The 9,221-nt window shown below is 49.2% G+C and overlaps 1 long non-coding RNA gene across 1 annotated transcript; it reads left to right on the forward strand.

Moving 5' to 3' along the window:
• The first annotated feature begins 325 nt into the window (after nucleotides 1-325).
• Nucleotides 326-8,966, forward strand: LOC106149149. The gene is made up of 3 exons (XR_001235130.1): nucleotides 326-475; nucleotides 8,287-8,420; nucleotides 8,798-8,966. It is a non-coding gene; the product is annotated as an uncharacterized LOC106149149 (long non-coding RNA).
• Nucleotides 8,967-9,221: the final 255 nt, after the last annotated feature.

Raw genomic sequence — 9,221 nt, forward strand, 5'->3', positions numbered from 1 at the left:
ACTAGATTTAGTGCGTCTGGTCAAGTGCCTGGCGCAGCGTGAGTACTGAGCAGACGATGATGATGATGATGATGATGATGATGATGATGATGATGACAGAGTTGCTGCACCCTGCACCTGCACAGGTTTGCCCCACACTTCCCATAAGGGTGCACCATTAGTAGTGAGGTTGGATGTATATATTAGTGAAGGGTTGATTTCTGGCTGAGCGATCAGAGCTCTTGAGTATTCATCTGCCTCTCAATGCAACTGCCTTAAGGGCACCAAAGCTGATGTTTTGTTGCATGTTAATTTTTACAGAATGTGAACCCATTCCCTCCCGTTCCTGAGCAGCTGGAGTCCGGGCTGCTGAGCAAACCTTTCCGCGGTGCGGGAGAGGAGGATGGCAGGTGCATTCTAATAAGCAGAGAGTGCCGGTGGACGGGAGGAGCGGCGGCCAGCCCAGGTGACGTCAGCTCACAGATGTTGCTGGCAGGTAAGTGGGGCAGAGCTGCCTGCAGCCGCAGTGGCTCCAGCCGCGCCTGGTAAGGAGGCAGGTGGGGTGCCGGGGAGGTTCCCGCACACCTGGAAGTTTGCACAGTGGAGGGGCCCTGCATTAGCATGCCAGAAAGATATACCTAAGTAGGGGTTGGCCCTAATTCACCAGCCTCAGCTGGAGCCAGGGAGTTTGGGGAAAATACGCTAGCTCTGCCCAATCTTAGGACTCCAGGGTGCAACATTTCCTGCGGATGGAAGGCATAGGCTGGTGATTGGTGAAGGTAGTCACAGCGCTCACCTGGACATCAGGACATAGGGTTCTGAGACAGGCTGTGCTGCCAGCTGTGAGGTCTTTCCTCTCTGGGCCTCAGTTTCCCTGTCTGTGAAAGGATGGGTCCTCCTCATCCATACAGCACGGGCAGATTTCTCTTTGACACAGTGCTGGCACATAGTAGGTCTGCCACAAGCATCTGAGGAGCGCATGAATGACCGCTGTGACCAGTTGTTTGGAGCGATCTTTTCTGCTCCTTGACTATGAGAAACAGAAAGCTGGAAAGCTGCAGAGCTGGCAGGAAATTTAAAGATAAACAGAGAAACCCTGAATGTGGCTTTCTGGGACCTGGGAAAAGACCAGCTGCACACACACCGTGCAGGGGAGGAGGCCCAGCAGAAGGAGGAAAGCAAATGGCTTTGGGTTACCATGGTAACAGCAGCTGGTAGAAAAGGGACAGAGAAGATGCCAAGGATGGCATTTTTTTTCCCCTTCTTTTTTTAGACCAGCTTTCTTTCTGCACAGCAGAGGGAGGAGGGAGATGTAGTAGGAAAGAGGGCTGAACAGGAAGAGACTTGGGGGTGGAACTCACCTTTAAAACTATAAGGAAATCCATCGTTCTCTTTTCATCACTGGGGGTTGAACCCTGGGCCTTTGCACTGAGCTATGTCCTCAGTCCTTTTTTTTGAGACAGGGTCTTGCTAAGTTGCCCAGGCTGGCCTTGAACCTGTGATCCTCCTGCCTTAGTCTTTGGGGGTGCTGGGATCACAGGTGTGCATTACTACACCCAGCTAAGCCCATCTCTTTTCAAGCAGCCTGACTGATCCTGTTTTGTGACTGGGGGGCAGAAGTACGTTCCAGCCATTGCAGACACTATCAGGCAGCCTCTGCATGGCAGGCTTCCTGTTCAGTCCTTTGCAGACATGGTGACTTCAATCTTCACAATAGCTGCCATCCACATAGGGCCCCATTTTACAGATAGGAAAACTGAGTCTCACATAGGACAAGTGCCTGTGTCCGAGGGCAGCACCGCAAGAGTTGAGGTTAATGACTGGAGTCTGGCTGGCTCCAAGGCACTGACATTGAGCTCTCTCTACCAGACAGCCATGACGAAACCTGGCTTAAATGGGTGGGAAGCATGAAGATTACTCACCTTCCTTCCCAAGCGACACTGTCCCGGGGGGTCCCCTGACTTGTGCTCCAGGTGGCTGAAGTGAACGGAGCATTCCCTCTCCTTGGAGTTCACCTGCTTCCCTGTGGCAGGTGGAGAGGGCAGGGACAGTCGAGTGGTTAATGTCCAGGCTTTAGTTCCTGCTCAGCTTTTGCACAACCTTGGGGCTGTGCCTCAGTTTCTCCTCCCAGGAGTGGAGCGGGAATGGGGTGGTTGGGGAACCTTGCAAGGCCGTAGCAGTGACTGAATGCCGTGTTGCCATAGGACCTGCTCAAAGCGGCTGATGCACGGGTCACATCCAACAAACGCCATACTGGGGAGAGAAACGGGAGGCTGAAAGGAAGTGATTTCCAGAGCCTCACAGCCAGCAGGGCCCGGCCGTGGCCTTCAGCGCGTCAGGCCGTCTGTGTGGCCACGCTGTGCCCAGAGGGGCTGCTGCCTCGCATGCTGGAGAACTCAGGACCTCGGGCCCGATGCACCCAGCTCCAGAGCACGGAACTAACGGAGTCCCAGAGAGCTCCCGGTCATGTTTGTGTGTGTGTGTGTGTGTGTGTGTGTAACCTCAGGCCCTGTGAATCCTTTGATGCCCCACCCACATCACTGAGAGCTACCACAATTCGCTGTTCACATCATTTGTGCTGCCTTACTTCAGTCAGTGGCTTAGACTCTGCCTAGACCATTGCCTGGGGACAGACAAGGCAAGGGTCCTGGGGTTAGCATAGAAGACAGGTATGAGGGAGACCAGAGGGCCTGGCATGTCAGGAACCTTGCAGGATTCAAGAGTCGGGTCTGAAGGGGGGGCCACTTATGAGGGGTGGGCACTTGCCTGGAGCACCCTGGAAAGAGAGGGCACACAGGTAACAAGACAGCACTGAAAAGAGGGGACAGTTACATTTGCTGAGCACCTACTAAGTGCCTGGCAGTGGGCTGGAGGCTTCTGTGCATACTTACCTGCCAATTCTTTGAGGCAAGTGGTTTTTTTAAAATACCCATTTTGCAACATGGAGAAACTGAGGCCCAGAAGGACAAGCAGAAGCTTGTCCATAATTAAAGAGACGTGTGAGTGCTGACACACTTGCACCAAGTGCTGTGTAGACACAGTGAGGTCTTGAAGCTGCTGCTCTCCTGAATGTGGAATGGAGGAGTTGTTCTTTGAAAGACCAGGGGCTGGGCTCTCCAGAGCAACTGATGGGCTCCCCGCTCCCCGGGGTGGGAAATATGGAGGCACCCTTCTCCCGGAAGGCAGGCAGAGCATCCCTGACATGTTGGAGGGAGGGGAGGACAGTGCACAGCCAGCAGCGCTGCCACTCACGGCCCCGCCATGTTCTTCGGAGGGGAGATGAGTCAGCGGGCAGCTGCGGCCACAGGTCGGTGGTGCACCTTTGGGGAGAGATGGTTGTATTATTAGAAGGTGTTGACGTGGTGCTCTGTTTGCAAAAACACTCCTCGGTCACTTTTAATTTGAAAAATACTTGGTGCAAGTTTACTAAAGCTGGGGCATCAAACTTCCTGGGGAAGCTGCTTTTTTTATATGTATGTGATTCCTGCCAAAGGAAAAAACTGTACATGGGAAATGATTGCTGCAGAAGCGATAAGTATTCTGAAAAGACAACGGATGTGACATCACTTTAGGGCTGAGGAGTAAAGCAGGAAGGACACCTAGGAACCATTGGTCTAAGCCAGCTTTCAAAACATGTAGTGACTGAGGCCCCAGGAAGATTCATGAAGTTCCCAAGGTCATCAGCAGCTGGTGGCGAAGGCAGGACTGGAGTGGGTTTCCCTGAGCCCCTGACAAGAGGTTTGAGGTCTGGGGTCCTAGATGCAGGAGGCTGGCTCTTTCAGGTCTCAAGGGAACCTCCCTGGTCACCATTCCTGACCAGGCTGGTATTTGGACCTAGCTGGTTAGGAATGGAACCAAGACATGATCTTTGTTCTTTAGATGTCTAAACTGGGTGATCTGACCACTGACTACCCCCAAAGTTGGCACCTCCGCAGGCACCCAAAATTGTCAGCCTGTTCCAAAGGAGTTTTGCAGCTAAATAGAGCCCTGAGTAGATGGCAGGATGGACTTCTGTCCTATTACTCAATGTCTTCAACACGTTTTAGGTGAAATTCCTACATCCTGAGTTGGTCCTCCCCAGGAAGAGTCCAGAGTCCTTTCCCAGGTATTTGCAAAGCTGGGAGTGTTGGGTCCAGGGACTCAGCCATCACAGCGTGTGTGAGGCTTTAATATGAAGAAAAGGAGAGAAACCAGCCCAAGGGGACTCTTTCCTGGTGAAGGGAGAGCCTGGCAGGGAGCACGTCTGCCCCAGAGCCTGAGGACGTGGCCGCTGCGTCCACCACCGCATCAGCAGGGTCTGAACCCAGAGGCTCTGGGGTCACAGTAAGATGTAAACGAGTAGACTGATGGTCTGGGCAGTTTTCGGCCCACTCTCTGGTCCTGTCGGGGACTCTGGAAGCTCCTGACGACCTTTAATAAATTCCTCTTCCATTTAAACCAGGTAGAATGGCCCTGTCATCTGTAACTGAGAAGTCTGAGGCCAAAAATATCATGGTCGTCATTACGATGGCTGGGACTTATACTTTGGATTTAAATGCTTTGAGAAGAAAATCGTCCTTTTATGTTACTAAAATATTATTATTGTACTTTATGTGACATGGAAGGCTCTCAAGCCCTTGAGCTATAAATGTGGAGTAGGTGTGCATTAACGACTTCCTGGTTTCTGGCTAGCTGGGCAGCAAGGTAGATGAAATTCCTGTAATAAAATATGCCGCAAGTCACATCTTTCATATTAGACTGGTTTTGGCTGCACGTAATAGATGGCTCCATTAAAAGTAGCTTAGACAAGAGAGGACAATAATTATTTCGCGTCCCAGAAATCAGAGTGGATCCAGAACCAGGGTGGTTAACTTAGAAGCTCAATAATGTCTCGCCGAGGCCCCAGGTCCTTTTCAGCTTTCTGCTCAGTCATCCTCGTGAGGTAGCGTCTGATCCTGGGCTCTACCCCTCCTGGTCCTGAGGAGGCTCCAGCACTTCCAGCCATCACAGACAGACACCAGCATTCAGTAATATAAAACATCTACCACACCTACATCCTTACTGTGGAGGTTTCCCTTTTGGAAGCGGCGATACTTGGTTCAGAAGCCACCCAGAAGATTTCCCTGCAAGTCCCACTGGCCAGTGAATTGTGACCCACATCCTTTCTTAAATCAGTCGTGCAAGAGCAGTAGGTTTACCATGGTGGCATGTGCTGTCTAGGATTTGTGCCCTGGCACTGGGCAGATCATATCTCTTTTTGTTCATGGCCACCCAGGCCTTGGGCAGCATGGGGCTCCGACAGAGAAGGGGTAAAGGCCTTTTGGTCGCAGCACACATTTCCCAGCCGCCTCCAGTGCCCTCTCTGGGTACCAGCCAGAGAGCCAGCCACACTCGTCATCTCCTGGGAGCCTCTGCACCGTGCAGGCAGCTATCACTGCGCACTGCTCTTGACCTTGAAGCCCATAAGGTTGAGAAGTGATCCGCACACAGTCTCACAGCTTGTGCATGGGAGAGCTGGGATCTGAATTCGATTGATTCCAACTTCGGAAAGCCCAAGGGTCCCCTGAAGGAAGGGGAGCCTGCTCTCTGCAGTGGGTATAGATGTTTTGCTAAAGCAGGAAAATCCTCAACGTGGAGAGAGTCGGCTGATTGGAGGCAGAAGCAGAAAAATGCTTTCCTTCAGTGGGTTTCGCTTTGTATTTTAATAAACAGTTTAAAGGGAAGAGAAATGCAGCTGCTGAGAAGCCCCTCGGAGCTGCTGAAATCTTCAGCCACCCGTAACTGCCCGCCATCACTCAGGCTGGGCCACGCTGTGCCGCGGTCTTCAGCGGTGAGTCCGCGAGCCCTGGCAGGAAGAAACCCCTGCCGGTGGGTGATTCGCTAATGGTCTCCTTGGGGAGGGCAGTGGGCATTTATTTCTGAGTGGAATTAATTTCTTTTTAAAAGGAGGACCCTTAAGTGCCTCTTCTGGAAAAGGAGGGGGTCCGATTTTGCTAATTTTCTTGCTATGTGGCTCTTTTCCCCCAGGCATGAGACTTCAACTGGCAAATTGCTTTGGATTTGAAGGCAGTTGTGATTCTAATGCAGATAAATTCAGTTTGTTTTAACTTCATGGATTGAAAGCCTCCATTATGTGCTCAGCCCTGTGCAGGAACTGGGGACATCAGGGGCCTGTCTGCCCTAGGCCCTTGCTGTCAGGAGAGAGTAGATGCTGTAATACAAAAGAATCAAGTCTCAGTGCCATGTGGCTGAGGGGCTTCAGGGTCCACAGGGCCCCTCGTCTCTCCCCCGGAAGTCTTCCTAGAGGAGGTGATGCCTGAACTAAATTAAACAAAGGAAAGGTATTTGGCAGTGGGGGAATAAAATGGAAAGACATCACGAAGCCCATACTAGCACCAACCTAGGCCAGCTTTGTGCACACACCATATGACAGTAATAAGAGCTTCAAACTTTGTCCTGGTATTTTCCATTTCTAAACAGCAGCCTGTGAGGGGGGGGCATTTATTATTGGCAGTTTAGAAAGGAAAGTAACAAGGCCAGGCATAGCATTCCGAGACTTGCTGGCTAAGACTTGCTGGCTAAGTGAAGACAGAGGTGGAACTCAGCACCCAGCGCTCTCAGCCACTTGTGTGCCGCGCACATAAACATTATCTACACGTGCTGTACATTTATCACCGCAGCAATGATTATGCATACGTTGTGCATGCATAACATTTCGTTCTCAAAGACAGGGATTTACATTTTCTTCCAACCGCTCAGTGGATTGATTTGGAAATCAAATTTTGCAGTCCACACCCTTGAGAGAGGAGCTTATTTGTAAGGAAATGAACACAACAGCCTGTGATTGGAGCAAACCAACACAGGGACCCATGTGTTTTGCAGCAAATGGCATCTGAGACAGGAAAAAAGTCTGCTTGCTGTGGGATCTCAGCATGTGCCCGAGGGGGCTGTCTGGTAGTTGCTCGCTCCCCTGTGCTGTGGAGAGAATGACGGTGATTTGTCAGTGGGAGGAGAACTTTACAGGTTGCCAAAACGCATCTGAAGTCTTCTAGGGGGTCTTGACTTCAGAAGGAATCGGGGCAATGGTTATAATCACTAAAACAAAGAGGAAAAAATGGGGCTTCAGATGGGAAATGATTTAGTGTATGTGACTTAGAAGGCAAGTGACAAAATGAGCCCAAAAGCACGGCCAAGAAGACAGGAGGATTCAAGGAACCAAAAGGATGCATTGAATGGGGAGCACCGGATGCCAGGGGGAAGTTGCGTGATTCTAGAAGAAACGGGAGGGGTGTGAGCAATTCACTGCCCTTCCTCATGGCCCAGGGGTGTTAGCTGGGCCCATCTTGTACTGCACCCCTATTTCCTTTTAGGATTGAGGCTGTTTCCAGAAAGAAGAAATCGGAAGTTCCCTGAAGACGAAGGCCTGGGGCTGCTAAAGCTGTAGCAAAACCTTCCTGGAATAAGAAGGGACTGAGAAGCATTTGTCTTTGTTGGACAGGGATGGCTTTATTCAAAACATTCAAGCAGGGAGGCTCAGGATTCAGGCAGGTTTGGGCTAAAAATCAGGTAGTTGTCCTCCCTGGGCCTTATTTGTGGAATGAAGATGAGAAAGAAGCTATTATATAATGTTAATCAAGATGGTATATGTCGAGTAGCACAGTGCCCACACAGGAAGTGCAATTTATGTTAGTAATTAGTTGCTATGTATTGTTGGGATGTTTAGCAATAGTGTATGTGCAATGCCTTAACTGATGTTGCTTAAAAATTGTGCTGAAAGATACTTCTACTGTGCTATGAGGGGGTGTTTATTTTTTCCCATGTGTTAGACACTTTAAATACTTTTCATATATATTTGACTGGAATTTAGAGTGATAGGTAAATTACTACTAGTTATATACCATTAAACTGAAATCAATTTAATAGTCACAATAATACTGTGAGGAAACTACCACTATCTTGAGTCCGTTTGTGGATCAAAAAGCCCTGAGAATTTCAGTAACTTTCTAAAGTTCTGCAGAGCTAAGATCTGAAGTCAAGTGTCTTCCTTTGGGAGCTACATTCTTAAGCACCATGGCATGTGGCCTCTCACTGTTTCGTATGATTCCTACTGTTGTGATGTTGTTGTTAATATTCCTTGCTGTCATTATTTTCGCTGTGATATTTCCTACTACAGTATTGAGCTTTCGAGAATAGTCTTCTTGTATCTGATATTTCCCAAGTTTCATTTTTGTAGTTTTCGTATCCTACACACTCAGTGAGATGTGGAGAAGTCTTTGGTGGGGTATGTTATTCAGGAAATAACTTCACCCAATACTTCCTTCTTGACAGAAGGTGGAGGCTCTAAGCAGCCCGAAAATAGACCACTGCACGGAGTCCTTGCACTGAGAGCTCTCTTTGGCCACCAAGATGGAAAGACGCCTTGTAGTTATTGGAAGCAAAATTAAAAGTTCGGTCATATACAGGTAAAACTACAATTATGGAGGGAATTATATGTGTCATGCATTCTTCATACAGATTTTATTCAATTCTCCCCATGGAACATGGGTATGATTATCCTCATTTTGCCCAAAACTGAATATCAGCAGTAAAACAATCTATTCTTCATCACACAGATAGTAAGTAGGAAAATCAGGTCTTTTGGCTCCAAATTCCTTGCTTCCTGCATTAGATCATGAGTCTCCTAATTTCTCTTAGAGGCGGTTTGTGGTTTTCACTCTGATCCCTTGACAGGACATATTACTCGCCAGGCATTGTTTTATCCCCTTCTATGCATTAGATTATTTCACCCTGAAAACAACTGTCAGGACTGGAGTCTATGACTATCATTTCCATTTTATAGATGAGGAAACTGAGGCACAGCTCAAGGTCACCCACTTGCTGTACCAATTAAGGTTATAATGGGAAATGGTAGCACACAAATAATTGAAGAAGCTTTGATGAGAGAACAACCTATCAAATTTGAGACTGAGATCACCAACGTCTGATCATTTTTAAATCTTCAGAAATGGTAATGTGGTAAGTTTAAACCTACTGTCATGTGTGAAGGGGCTTTAGGGAAAGCAGTAGCGAGCAGCCTGGGGCTGGTAAGTCTGAGAGCTGTTGCTACCACTAGGCCTGAAGGGGTGGAAGTGGGGTGGTCCCAGGGCAAGAGACAACTATGCGGAGAAGCCACCCAAGAGGAGAGGTGGCCATTGGCTGAGCCCACAGTGGTCCAGGTAAGAGGGAGGGAGCTTCAGGAGGAAATTCTCACACCATCTTCTCCA

The sequence above is a fragment of the Chinchilla lanigera genome, unplaced genomic scaffold (genome assembly GCF_000276665.1).
Source record: "Chinchilla lanigera isolate Chin_1 unplaced genomic scaffold, ChiLan1.0 scaffold00037, whole genome shotgun sequence".
NCBI lineage: Eukaryota > Metazoa > Chordata > Mammalia > Rodentia > Chinchillidae > Chinchilla > Chinchilla lanigera.